Source organism: Lathyrus oleraceus, chromosome 5 (genome assembly GCF_024323335.1).
Source record: "Lathyrus oleraceus cultivar Zhongwan6 chromosome 5, CAAS_Psat_ZW6_1.0, whole genome shotgun sequence".
NCBI classification, from domain to species: Eukaryota; Viridiplantae; Streptophyta; class Magnoliopsida; order Fabales; family Fabaceae; genus Lathyrus; species Lathyrus oleraceus.
Window position 1 is genome coordinate 309,941,024 of NC_066583.1, and position 14,975 is coordinate 309,955,998.

Here is a 14,975-nt window from a genome sequence, read left to right on the forward strand (position 1 = left end):
TAGAATAATAAAATAACAAATTAATTTGTGGGTTGTCTCCCACTAAGCGCTTTGTTTAAATGTCGCAAGCTCGACAAAGAAACTGTTAAATATAGTCTATGAGTCCTGGGGGCGTTTCGTCTAAGTGTAGAATTTGCGAATCCTCGTTGGTTTCCGCATAGTGATAGTGTTTCAGACGTTGCCCGTTTACGGTGAACGGTTCTGTAGATTGTCCTTTTATTTCTACCGCTCCACTGGGAAAGATTTTAGTGATATGAAAAGGTCCTGACCATCTGGATCGTAGTTTTCCCGGGAATAACTTTAGTCTAGAGTTAAATAAAAGTACTGCGTCGCCTTGCTTGAAGATTTTCCTTGATATGCGCTTGTCATGCCATTGTTTTGTTCTTTCTTTATAGATTTTGGCATTTTCATAGGCGTCTCTTCTGAGTTCCTCTAATTCGTTTATGTCAAGGATTCTCTTTTCACCGGCGGCTTTATAATTCAAATTTAAATTTCTAATAGCCCAATATGCTTTATGTTCTAATTCTACCGGGAGGTGACAGGATTTTCCATAAATGAGCTTAAATGGGGTCGTCCCTATGGGGGTTTTATAAGCAGTTCGATATGCCCACAAAGCTTCTGGTAATTTCAGTGACCAATCTTTCCTTGAAGTGGCGACCGTTTTTTCTAGAATTTGCTTGATTTCTCTGTTAGACACTTCCACTTGTCCACTGGTTTGAGGGTGGTAAGGTGTTGCTATCCTATGTCTCACTCCATATTTAAGTAGTAGTTTTTCGAGTACCTTGGATATAAAGTGCGATCCACCATCACTGACTACTATTCTTGGGATGCCAAATCTCGGAAATATTATATTTTTAAAGAGTCTAGTTACTACTCGGGTGTCATTTGTTGGAGAAGCTATAGCTTCGATCCACTTTGATACGTAGTCAACTGCCACAAGTATGTATTTGTTACCGAAAGAGGATGGGAAAGGTCCCATGAAGTCTATCCCCCACACGTCAAAAATCTCTACTTCCAAAATACCTTTTTGTGGCATCTCGTCACGTCTAGATATGTTTCCCGTGCGTTGACATCTGTCACACTCCTTAATAGCCGTATGCACGTCCTTCCAATAGTTGGCCAATAAAAGCCAGCTTGTAGGATTTTAGAGCAGGTCTTGGATGTACTTGTGTGTCCACCATAAGGAGCGGAGTGACAGTGTTGGATTATATTTTCTACCTCTTCTTCGGGTATACATCGACGGAAAATACCATCGGGGCCTCTTTTGAAAAGTAAGGGATCATCCCAGTAATAGTGTTTTATGTCGTGGAAGAATCGTTTCTTCTGCTGGTAAGATAAAGTAGGTGGAACTATTCCGGTAGCTAAATAATTGACTAGATCAGCGTACCATGGTGTGACAGATATAGCTAAGGTGGTTTCTACTTGCATGTCGGAGTTGTTCTCTTCCAAAGTAGCTATGAGTTTGTCATACGAGAAATCATCATTAATGGATGTTCTTTCCGGTTCAAGGTTCTCAAGTCTAGAGAGGTGGTCTGCTACTACGTTGTCAGTTCCTTTCTTGTCCTTGATTTCTAAGTCGAATTCTTGTAGTAACAAGATCCATCTTAGGAGTCTAGGTTTAGCATCCTTTTTGTTAAAAGGTACCTGATAGCAGCGTGATCGGTGTAAACTATTATTTTGGCTCCTACCAAGTAAGAACGAAATTTATCTAGCGCAAATACCACTGCTAGGAGTTCTTTCTCGGTTGTGGCATAATTCATCTGTGCTTCATCCAGGGTTCTGCTAGCGTAATATATAACGTGGAGCTTTTTATCCTTTCTTTGTCCTAGAACAGCACCTACAGCATAATCACTGGCATCGCACATTATTTCGAATGGTTCATTCCAGTCTGGTGTCTGCATAATGGGTGCGGAGATCAATGCTTGTTTGAGAGTTTGAAATGCTTTTAAACAGTTATCGTCGAATATGAATTCAGCATCTTTCATCAACAGTCCGGTTAAGGGTTTAGTTATCTTAGAGAAGTCTTTGATGAATCGTCGGTAAAAACCGGCGTGTCCTAAAAAGCTTCGTACTTCTCTCACGGTTGTTGGGGGTTGAAGATTTTCGATTACCTCTATTTTGGCTTTGTCTACTTCAATTCCTCTGTTCGAGATGATGTGTCCTAAAACAATTCCTTCTTGTACCATAAAGTGGCACTTTTCCCAATTAAGTACTAAGTTTACTTTTACACATCGCTCAAGAACTCTTTCTAGGTTTTCAAGGCATTCTTCGAAACTTTGTCCGTATACAGAAAAGTCATCCATAAATACTTCCATGATGTTTTCGAGAAAGTCGGCGAATATTGCCATCATGCATCTTTGAAAAGTTGCAGGGGCATTACACAGACCAAACGGCATTCGTCTATAAGCGAAGGTACCAAAAGGGCATGTGAATGTTGTCTTTTCTTGGTCATCAGGGTGAATTGGTATTTGAAAGAAGCCTGAATAACCGTCTAGATAACAGAAATGTGAATGTTTAGCTAATCGTTCTAACATTTGGTCAATGAATGGTAAAGGGAAATGATCTTTTCGGGTTGCTTTGTTTAGTTTCCTATAATCAATGCACATTCTCCATCCCGATTCGATTCGTTTAGTTATAGTTTCTCCTTTTTCGTTTTCAATAACGGTTATGCCTCCTTTCTTTGGTACAACGTGTACAGGACTAACCCATTTGCTATCAGATATAGGATATATAATACCTGCTTCCAATCACTTAGGATCGGATTTAGTCTTCTCTGGTGTTCCCTAGAGGTTTTACAGTCTTCTTCTAACATGATGCGGTGCATACAAATAGAAGGGCTTATTCCTTTAAGATCGGTTATGTGGTATCCTAGTGCGGTTGGGTATTTTCTTAAGATATGTAGGAGTTTCTCTGTTTCGAGTCTTCCTAGATCGGCATTAACTATCACAGGTCGTTCAAGTTCTAAGTCTAGGAATTCATATCTCAGATTTTTGGGAAGTGTTTTCAAATCAGGGGTTGGTTTGTTAAGACACTGCGTAGGGTCCGGTGTTATTGCTAGGCATTGTTTAGATTTGTCCTCTAAAAGATAGTCTGATGATTTATCTTCTCCTGACTCTGCTTCTTTTATGCATTCATCGATGATATCCATGAAGTAACATGTATCTTCTATTGCAGGTGCTTTCAAGAATTGGGAAAGAATGAATTCAATTTTCTCTTCACCTACTTCGAAGGTGAGTCGTCCTCGTTTTACGTCTATGATTGCACCGGCAGTTGCTAAGAATGGTCTTCCTAGTATAATAGGTGTAGTATCATCTTCTCTAATGTCCATAATTGTGAAGTCAGTGGGAATGTAAAACTGACCTATGCGTACGGGAACGTTTTCAAGGATTCCTGCAGGATATTTGATGGAACGATCTGCTAATTGCACAGACATTTTGGTCGGTCTTAATTCTCCCATTTCCAGTTTCTTTCATATGGATAAAGGCATAACGCTAATTCCGGCTCCTAAATCGCATAAGGCTTTGTCTATGACAAATTTTCCTATGTGACAGGGTATAGAGAAACTACCCGGATCCTTGAGTTTAGGGGGCATGTTTTGGATTATAGCGCTACATTCGGCAGGGAGTGTAACGGTTTCGCTATCCTCAAGTTTCCTCTTATTAGAAAGAATTTCTTTTAAGAATTTAGCATATGAGGGCATCTGCGTAATAGCTTCGGTAAACGGAATTGTAACGTTTAATTGTTTAAGGAGATCAACAAATTTTCTAAATTGGCCTACATCTTTGGTTTTAACAAGCCTTTGAGGGTAGGGTATAGGTGGTTTGTAAGGTGGTGGAGGTACATAAGGTTCCTTCTTTTCTAGGGTTTCCTTATTACTCTCTTCCTTTTCCTTAGGTTCACTTTCCTCAGTTGATTTCTTAGGGTTTTGGTTTTCTATCCTTGGGTCAGACGGTCCTTCCACTTCCGTTCCACTTCTTAATATAATTGCATGAGCTTGGCTTCTCGGATTAGGTTGGGGCTGTCCAGGGAATGTACCAGTTGGTGCAGCAGTAGGTGCTTGTTGTTGAGCTACTGAGATATTTGCGTTTCCAGCATTTTGTTATGGGTAGCCAAGGCATCTACTTTGCTTGCTAGTTGTTTAAGTTGTTCGCCAGTGTGTATGTTCTGGTTTAAGAAATCTTTATTGGTTTGTCGTTGGGAAGCTATAAAGTTTTCCATCATGATTTCCAAGTTGGATTTTCTAGGGGTATTATTGTTAGGATTGGATTTCTGATATCCCGGAGGTATAGATGGGGCTTGATTTGGAGACTGTCCAGGTGCGTATAAAGCATTATTACTCTTATATGAAAAGTTTGGATGGTTCTTCCAATTTGGGTTATAGGTATTCGAATAGGGGCTTCCTTGAGGATAGTTTACTTGCTCTGCTTGGATTCCAGTCAAGAGTTGACATTCCGCAGGAGTGTGGCCTTGGATTCCACAGACCTCGCAATTCTGAGTTATAGCAACCACGGCGGCTGGAGGTGATACATTTAAACTTTCAATTTTCTGGACCAAAGCATCCACTTTTGCATTAACGTGATCAAGGTTACTTATCTCGTACATGCCAGTTTTCGGTTGAGGTTTTTCCACCGTTGTTCGTTCGGTTCCCCACTGATAGTGGTTTTGGGCCATGCTCTCGATAAGCTGGTAAGCATCAGCATAAGGTTTGTTCATTAGTGCACCACCTGCAGCGGCGTCTATTGTTAACCTTGTATTGTATAAGAGACCATTATAAAATGTGTGAATTACTAACCAGTCTTCCAAACCATGGTGTGGGCAAAGTCTCATCATGTCTTTGTATCTTTCCCATGCTTCGAAAAGAGACTCGTTGTCTTTCTGTTTAAATCCGTTTATCTGGGCTCTTAACATAGCTGTTTTGCTTGGCGGAAAATATCGGGCAAGAAAAACTTTCTTCAACTCGTTCCATGTGGTGACTGAGTTGGAAGGAAGTGATTGAAGCCATCTTCTAGCGTTATCTCTTAATGAGAAAGGAAAAAGACGAAGTCGAATTGCCTCTGAAGTGACACCATTAGCTTTAACAGTATCAGCGTATTGGACAAATACGGATAAATGAAGGTTTGGATCTTCGGTAAGATTTCCAGAGAATTGGTTCTGTTGCACAGCTTGCAACAGCGAAGGTTTAAGTTCAAAGTTGTTTGCTTCGATTGCGGGCGGAGCAATACTTGAATGCGGTTCATCTTGCGATGGAGCGGCGTAATCTCTAAGAGCACGAGCTGGTTCTGCCATCTCGGTTAAAGAAGGAAGATCTTTGAGATCAGGAAGGTCTATAGGAGGGAGATTGTTTTCAGCACGATATTCCCGAATTCGTCGTAAGACTCGGAGATATAGTTCGATATCGTTGATTCGTAAATAGAGCGGCTCGCCTTGAGAGCGAGTGCGTGGCATACAAATCAATGAAAGAAAGAATAGAAGAAAAAGAAACCTTAGTCTCTACAGCGTAACGGAAGAGTTACGATATCGATTAAATAGAAGTCCCCGGCAACGGCGCCAAAAACTTGATCGCTCGACTGTGTGAGTCGAGAATGGGATACAAACTGCAAGTGCACAGTTCTATCGCGTAGTTTTAAAAGATATCGATCCCACAGGGACTTATGAATCGATATACCGTTATCTAAGGTTACTACGTAAATCTAAGGTGAAAATGTTTGATTGTTTGGGGAAAAACTAAGAGCTAAACTAAGATCTAGATTAAATATTAATAAAACGGATATCGGTATGTAGTTCGTCAAAACTAGGGAATCAAGTCTTTGTCGGTTTCTTGGTTTTAAAATGAATCGTTTCGGTTAACTTTATTGGTTAAAGGTTTTATCTCAAACTCTCGCTCTGTTGAATAAACCATGATTTTATATAATGTAGCTGTCACTTATAATTAAGTCAAAAATCATATTTTGAAAACAATAAAGTTGCAAAAACTCCTTTTAAGAAAATACTGACCGTTTTAAACACCCTTATCTCAAACTCTCGCTCTGTTGACTTAGGTTATATAATCAAATCCAAATGCTTAACTCTCGTCCTCACATTCAATCTTTAAAAATACTTTTTGGAAAAGGTCAGAATTTAATTAACTCTAAAACTTGCTCTCGCCCTGATCTAGAATTAATGCCTAACTTACACTGTCCAGTTAAAATCTCAAACTCTCGCTCTATTGGTTTTAACTTCTTTATGTCTTTTACTTTTGTAAAAAAATCTTGTTATTAAACCTGTAAGTTGAGACCGTAAAAAGATTGATTTTGATTTTAAGTTTAGATAGACCGACTCAGTCTTGATCCCTTATTCTGCTTACTTTACATACCGATACCTGGGCAAATTAGCCAGACATGCTAAATAAATAAGAATTTATATCATGTATAAACAGACTCATTCCAGGCAGATAATATAGATAAATAATAAAACAAAATATTAAATAATGATTAAAGAACCTGAATGCGTAATACAATAGTCTTGAACACTCCACCACAAGCCGGTAGGATTTGTTCTTGGATTCTTCAATTAAACAGTAAATTAAATCAAGGAAATAAAACTGGAATATAACGTAAGGTTAAATCCGGTATAAAGTTGCACAATAGTTTCCGGTGTAGAAACTATTATGCGAAAAATATCTAAAAGCTAAAATGGGAAAGGTAAATTTGCAAGGGAAAAAGAATGTAAAGCTTGCAAAAGAAATAAATAAAATAAACAATGCTGGAAAAGAAAAATAAGCAAAAGCGTGAAAAGAAAATTTGGCAGAGCTTCGGCAATATGAGCGTGGAAAAACCGAGAGACCTTTAGGTTTTTGAGATGGCTATTTATAATAGTGTTGGCAACTGCTTTCCGTTTCTCCCATTCTTCAACGTGGCTACATGCACGGCGTGGATATAGGAGACCAACTTCTCAACGTTCTTCTTCCAGTCTTTCTGAGGGCGTTACTTGCGCCAAAAAGGTAGTGGAATTGTGTGACGCCCGTCACACTATGTGTGACGTCCGTCACAAGGCTGTTTTGCGTGACGCTCGTCACGCACCCTGTGACGTCCGTCACAGGCACAGCGTTGGTGACTTGTGCGCTTTGGGCTGGGCTTTGGCATTTGGTCCCTTTTCTCTCCTTTTTGCACCTCCTTTTCTTCCCTTTTTCACTTTTGCTTCAAAATGGATACCTGACATAAATAGCAAGGAAATACTGCATAATATCTGATAAAATGAGATAAACTAAAGTGAATGATAATATAATCTAATTGAATTAAGTCTTAAAATGTGATATAATTTCGTGTTATCAACGTAAGAGGAGCAGCTCGTGAAAAAAAAAGAGAATATGAATGAATTTTCTGTGTGTTGCAGGTGTGTCTCTCAGTGAGGTAGACTGTCCTTTATATAGTAGTGAGAAGGACCGTTGGAGTGATGACAGAATCTTGGTCTTTGATGAGTATTCATTGTCATTACTTCTGTGTTTCTTGCTATAACCATTTTGTTTGCCGTTTCAATTCTTTCTAAAAATATTTCCTTTCCATAGTAAGAATTATTTCCGTTATACTTTCTGGACTTGGTGAGTCTTCATCAGAGTCTTGTTGTACCGGAGTTATTCTTCAGAGGGTAATCACGTCTGAATTCATCAGAGCTTCTCAAAGTACTAGTCTTCTTGATCATCAGAGTCTAGGACCAGTAGTTTGTTGGAGCTTTGGTTCTTTTTGCTGTCTTTCTTTGACCAGAATTAGAACTTCTTGGATGTACTTCTTCCTTAGCGGCGTCTGATCCTCTAGCACTTTGTATCTGACAAGTGTTTGTATCTGATAAGAGATCAGAATCCTTCGTTACTATTCAGAGGCCTGCATGAATGTTCAGAGTCCTGCATACTAAGAAAAAATCTCGTTAGAGTGCCATTTTTGGTTTCATCCTTTGTTATCATCAAAATCTTAGAAATCTATTGTAGAACCAGTTTTGTTCTTACAATCTCCCCCTTTTTGATGATGACAAAACAATTTAATTTAGAGATGAAACATTTTCAGAAAAGAGTCTTAGATCAGATTTGTAGTGAACTCCCCCTGAGTTAGATCTGGGAGTTCAGAAGTTTTTATCGGATCTTCCATGGTTTGGTGTTTCTAGTTACTTTGCTGCATATCTTTAAGTCATAATGTTTGCAGAGTTTTGAAAGGAATTAGATATGTTTTCATCAGAGCTGTTTTTAGTTCTCCCCCTTTTTGTCAGAATCAAAAGGACTTAGCAAAAAAAAACATATGAGCAAAAGATTGATATTAACGGGTAGCAATTTACAGAAGCCAGAAACGCATAAAGCAAACATATAAGCAGAAAACAACAAGCAGAGCAGATAAAATCAACAAGCAAATCAGAAAGAACACAGAAAATCCTAAGTGCCTAAGGGTTTGGAGGTGGAGGCATCCTCTGGAGCAGCTGGGTCAACATGTTCTGAATGTTGACATTTACAGAATCCTGTTGGTCCAGTCTGGCTCAAACTACCTTTTGTTCTTTCTGCAGCTCTTCAAGGGTCTTCAGTACCAGAGGGACGAAAGTGGAGGACTCCCCCTGAGTCAAAGCATCGTTTCTGACTCTGGCAGCAGACTCTTTAGCAAGATGGGTTGCTTCTTCCGCGGAAGCTTTGGCTTTTGCCTCAGCTTCAGCAGCAGCAGCAACATCAGCTAGAGCTTTGGCCTCAGCTTCTTTGATCCTCTAAAGTTCTTCTTTCCTTGCTTTCTCTTCAGCTTCTTTTCTTGCCCTCTCCTCAGCTTCTCTGGCTAGACGCTCCTGGAGTCTGATCTCAGCGTCTATGATGAAGTCGTTACGGACTTGTTCAGAGAGGCCTTTCAGCTTAAAGGCTTCAGAGGTCATCCAACTTATCACTCTGTTCCAGTGAGTCCTTATAGAGGAGAGATCATAACTGATGCCAGAGTTGATGGTCAAAGACTTAACCTTGTCAACTAAAGCTTCTGCAAAAACCTTTATTGCTTCCTCAAGGGTCAGAAAAGGGTGGTTTCTGGTTCAGAGGCTTGAGGTGGAGAATTGGGGGGGCTTAAGTTAAGAGTGGGAGTTGGTGGGTCAGCGGAGGTAGTTGGTTGGGGTATTTCAGAGTTTTATGGTTGGAATGGTTGTGATTCAGAGTGGATTGGTTCGGATGGTGGAGGGTCAGAGGTGGTTGTGTTTGGGTTTTCTGTGGGTGGAGAGGTAACTTCTAGTTCAGGGTTAGATTGTGTTGGTTGTTGAGAGACCAGAGCACGGTGTTGAAGTTGAGCCAAAGTTGGGGAGTGAGGGTCAGAGGGTTCAGTTTCAGATGAAAGGGTGTAGTAAGGTGGGGATTCTGGAGATGACGATGAGGAGGGTGAAGTGGTTTCATTCAGCATTTCTGCTTCTTAAATGGGTAGAGATGTGGTGGCAAGATTGAATTTTTGAGAAGGTTGGTTAGATGGTCTGGAGGTTGAGGGAGGATTTTCAAAGGTTGTGTATAGGCGAAGATTGAGGGAGTGAGGAAGCAACTGGTTTAATTATTATAGAAGGAGGAAGAGGTACAGACTTACCAGGTGATCCAACCAGAGGTACTGGAGGTCTTGATCCAGATGATTCTCCCAGCTTTGCTCTCTTTGCCTGCTTTGCCTTCTCAGATGGTTCTCGTGTCCTCTTCATTAAATCTGGAGGAAATTCGGGCAGCCAGTCTAAGGTGAAATATGAGATGTCTACTCCTTGTTTGCGCATATCATCTAAGTAGTACATGACTACCTCTGGAGAGTCGATCTTTGAGAACAGATAGAGTGCATTTAGGATCTTCCTCTGATCTTTAAGAGCTTCCCAGGAGGTGTCCAGAGTTGGTTTGACCCTTACTTGATTAATAATGCCCATGCTCTTCAGATTGTGAGCGTTCATAGGTCTTCTAGTATCTATCATCACGTCTTCCATGAGTCTGAACTGTATCAGATGGTCCACGAGGCCACTTTCAATCAGTACATTAGAAATAAGCCTCCCCAAAGGAATGTAATTTCTTGTCTTGATGTTGTTTCTGGTATTTTTCACGGAATCTCTGAGATATTTGAAGAGGGGTGCAGGAAGGCAGAGCTTCAGACCCTTGTGAATGTAGTACATAATGCTTTTATGGTATGTGTTGATGTAATCTGAGGAGTTGGAGGTTGGGCGATGATGGATGGTGTCTAAGATGATCTTCAGCCATACCCAGAGGTTCTGTTGCAGTTCCTTGTTCTTGGAATGGTTGCCTTCAGCACTCTGTTGAAAAAATGTGGGGTTTATCTCATGGGACAAATACTTTGCCCTAGGATTGATGTTGTATATGCGTCTTCCTCCAGTCTTCTCCATGGCCAAAAGAGCAGCAATTGATTTTTCTGTGATGACCATCTTGACTCCCAGAACGTAGGAGACAATGTAGTGATCGTCAACGTCGGCGAACCTCCAGAATTCTTTTACCAGATTAGTGTAAACCGGGCCATAAAGACGTTGAAAGTAGTTTTCCCACCCTTGCATCTTCAGTTCATCAGTGAGGTCGACACCATTTCTTCTCATGTTGTCAAAATCCACCAATGTTTCACACAACACTTCCAGCTTTTCAAACGGTGTTGCAAGATGGATATGAGGCTCACGATCAAGAATGTGAGGTTCTTTGTAAATGGGAGTGGAAACGACGCCGGTGACTGCTGGGTTTTGATGACTTGAACTAGGAGCTTGCTCATTCGAGTTCATTTGTTGAGAGAAGTTGTACACAGACTGTTGTTGAGAATCCATGAAGATTGTTAATGAACTAGAGATGAAAGTTGAAAAACTTGAGTAATCACTGCAGAAATGCCTTGAGAGAGGGAGGAAAACTGAAGGAGAGGGTTAGGAGTGTTTGTGAGTGAAAAGTGTACATTTGTGAAAAGCAGCGTTTAAATACCCAAATTATGGCGCATGCAAAACGACACACACAAATGAGTTTAGCACAAAAACCAAGTACGCACGTTAAAGGGAGAATGATTACAGCTCATAAATGATGTCTAATCCCAAAATCAGCACACTGCTCGAGGAGATCTCAAGATACTGTTTCTTGATTACTGCTAGACAACTGTCTAGAAGTTCCAAGGTCAGAAGCATGATGCTTCATGTGTTACTTTATTTGATCTTCAGGAATACCAAAGGGTTGGTTCCTGGAGATTTCTAACTCAGATGACTTCTAACTGGTAGTAGCATCAGAGTCAGATACATAATCCAACTATTTACATCAGAGTCTTATTTTTCTATCTCAGAGGCATATTTTATTCAGGACAGTTTTGAATGTTTAGATTCTTTAAGATAGAGGAGAATTTATCTTCAGCAAGGGGTTTGGTAAATATGTCAGCCCATTGATGGTCTGTATCAATAAATTTTAACATTACTACCCCTTTCTGAACATAGTCTCTAATGAAATGATGTTTTATTTCTATGTGCTTAGCTCTGGAGTGAAAAATAGGATTCTTACTTAAACAGATGGCAGCAGTATTGTCACAAAAGATAGGAATGTTACTCTCAAAGATTTGAAGATCCTCTAATTGATTCTTCATCCAGAGCATCTGAGTAGTGCATAATGATGCTGAAATATATTCTGCTTCTGCAGTGGACAAGGCTATTGTTAATTGTCTTTTGTTGGCCCAGGATATCAAATTCTTTCCTAAGAGCTGACAATTTCCAGATGTACTTTTATGTTCCATTCTGTCCCCTACGTAATCTGCATCACAATAACCAGAAAGTCTGTACTCTGATGTTTTCTCATACATCAGGCCCATGCTAGGAGTTCCTTTCAGATATCTGAGTATTCTTTTAACAACTGTTAAATGAGATTCTCTAGGGTCTGATTGGAATCTGGCACAGAGACAAACACTAAACAAAATATCAGGAGGTGTAGCAGTCAGATAGAGAAGAGAGCCTATCATACCACGATAGAGCTTTTGACAAACCTTCTGACTAACTTCTTCTTTTTCCAGAATGCAAGTTGGATGCATGGGTGTCTTAGCAGGTTTGCATTCTGCCATTTCGAATTTCTTCAAAATGTCTTTTATGTATTTACTTTGATGAACATAGGTGGCTTTTAAAGCTTGGTTGATTTGAATTCCTAGAAAGAACTTTAGTTCTTGCATTAAGCTCATTTCAAATTCTGCCTGCATTAGCTCAGAGAATTTTTGACATACATAGGGGTTAGCTGAACCAAAAATGATGTCATCAACATATATCGGGCATATCATGAGGTCATTATTAATGTTTTTACAGAAGAGTGTAAAGTCAACTTTCCCTCTGATAAAATCATGTTCCAGAAGAAAATTACTTAGTCTTTTATACCAAGCTCTAGGAGCTTTTTTAGTTCGTATAAAGATTTCTTAAGTTTAAAAACATGTTCTGGACTATTTGAATTTTCAAAACCTGGAGGTTGATTGATATACATATCTTCTGATATATAGCCATTAAGAAATGCGCTCTTGACATCCATTTGATACAGTTTGATAGAATGATTTACAGCAAATGAAACAAGTAAGCGAATAGATTCTAACCTGGCGACTGGGGCAAAGGTTTCATTGTAGTCAATGCCTTCTTGTTGACTATACCCTTGAGCCACCAGTCGAGCTTTGTTTCTGTCGACTTCGCCTTTCTCATTTAGCTTGTTTCTGAACACCCATCTGGTTCTAATAATGTGAGTGCCTTTGGGTTTAGGAACAAGATCCCATACGTCATTCTTTGAGAATTGATCTAGCTCTTCTTGCATGGCTAGAACCCAGTCGCCATCTTGAAGTGCCTCATCACAGGAAGTAGGCTCGATCAGAGATACTAGTCCCAGAGGAGTTTCTTCAGGTGCCTTGAAGGTTGACCTAGTTCGGATAGGTTCATCCTTGTTTCCCAGAATCAACTCTTCAGATATATTGGGGCGACTTTTTAATTTCTTTTTGATCGCTGGGGCTTTTGTTCCTTCTGAACTTTGTATATCAGATACTTCTGGTGCTTTGATCTTCTCGTCAGAACCTGCAAGAGTAATCTCCAGATCTGCAAGTTTCTCAACTAGCTTTGACTTTTTAGGGTCAAGCTTATCATCAAATATAACGTGAATTGATTCTTCCATAATTTTGGTTTCTGTATTGTATACTCTATAGCCTTTAGAGCGTTCTGAGTATCCTAACATAATACCTTTTTGTGCTTTTGAATCAAACTTGTTCAGATGTTCTTTAGTATTCAGAATAAAGCAAGAGCATCCAAAAGGATGAAAATAAGAAATGTTGGGTTTTCTTCCTTTACACAGTTCATAGGGAGTCTTCTCCAGAATAGGTCTTATGGAGATTCTATTCTGAATATAACATGTTGTATTTACTGCTTCAGCCCAAAAGTGCTTAGCCACATTTGTTTCATTGATCATGGTTCTGGCCATCTCTTGGAGTGTCCTATTCTTCCTTTCTACAACTCCATTTTGTTGTGGAGTTCTAGGGCAGGAGAAATCATGGGATATTCCATTAGAGTCAAATAATTCTTCAAAAAAATTATTTTCAAATTCTCCACCATGATCACTTCTGACTCTGATGATTTTAGAGTCAAATTCGTTTTGCACTTTGGAACAGAAGCTAGTGAATACAGAGTGAGACTCACTCTTGTGCTTTAAGAATATTACCCATGTCCAGCGACTAAAATGATCAACAATAACTAGTCCATATTTCTTCCCATTGACTGATGCTGTTTTCACAAGACCAAATAAGTCAATGTGAAGAAACTCCAGAGGCTTAGAGGTAGAAACAATATTTTCTTTTTAAAAGATGATTTTGAAAATTTTCCTTTCTGACATGCTTCACATAGAGCATCTGAAGATAACTTCAGCTTGGGTAGACCTCTGACTAACTCGAGTTTATTTAGCTGAGATAACTTTCTCATGCTAATATGGCCCAAGCGTCTATGCCATACCCATTGCTCTTCATGAACAGACATTAAACATTTTACATTTTGTTCTTTTAAATCTGAAAGATTTATTTTATAAATGTTGTTTTTCCTCTTGCCAGTGAATAGGACTATTCCATTGTTCTGATTTATTGCTTTACACGTTTTTTGATTGAAGATTACATCATACCCGTTATCACTTAATTGACTTATCGATAACAGATTATGCATTAATCATTCTACATAGAGAACATCAGATATAGAGGGAAGAGTACCATTACCAATAGTTTCGGAGCCTCTGATCCTTCCTTTCTGATTTCCTCCGAAACCTACGAATCCAGCATCTTTAAGTTCCAGGTTTTGGAACATATACTTTCTTCCCGTCATGTGTCGCGAGCATCCAGAGTCCAGGTACCATGGCTGGTGTTTTAACTCTGCTGCATAAGATATCTGCAACATAAACAATCTTATCCTTTGGTACCCAGAATCTTTTGGGTCCTTTGTGATTAGTTTTCTCAGAGTTTCTTAACACTTTGGGTTTTCTAGCATTATCAAAGTGTTGTGCTTGTGTATGTGTATAGTGATAGGAAAACGGAGATTTAGGTTTGTCATTAATAGAAGTTTTATCTTCACTAGGATCATACCCAATTCCTCTTCTATTGTTCTGACTGACCCCATAAATCATGGATGCCATTCTGCTTCTCTCTATCCCATTCTTCATAAACTTTTGAAAAGATTTTTCATATTCATAAATTACTATGTTTGAAGTTTGTGGAGCTTGAGATAACGCTTCTTCAAGTTTTGAACATTGTTTATTTGTGGAATCTCTTTCTAATGTCAAAATTGGTTTTCATCTTTTAGATCTGAAATTGTTATCTCAAGTTTACCACATTCTTCGAGGGTTTCTTCAAGCACCTCTTTTACAGCTTTAAATTTTTGTTTAAGTTTCTGATATGAGTTTAGAGTTTCAGATAGGCATGATTCAAGGTCAGAGCGAGAAAGATCAGAAAATACCTCTTCAGATTCAGATTCTCCATCTGAAGTATTCTTGGAGGTGGTGGCCATGAGTGCCA

General features: G+C 39.3%; 1 pseudogene; it reads left to right on the forward strand.

Moving 5' to 3' along the window:
- The first annotated feature begins 4,801 nt into the window (after positions 1-4,801).
- LOC127089268 (uncharacterized) lies at positions 4,802-4,901 on the forward strand (annotated as a pseudogene).
- The last annotated feature ends 10,074 nt before the right edge of the window (positions 4,902-14,975 follow it).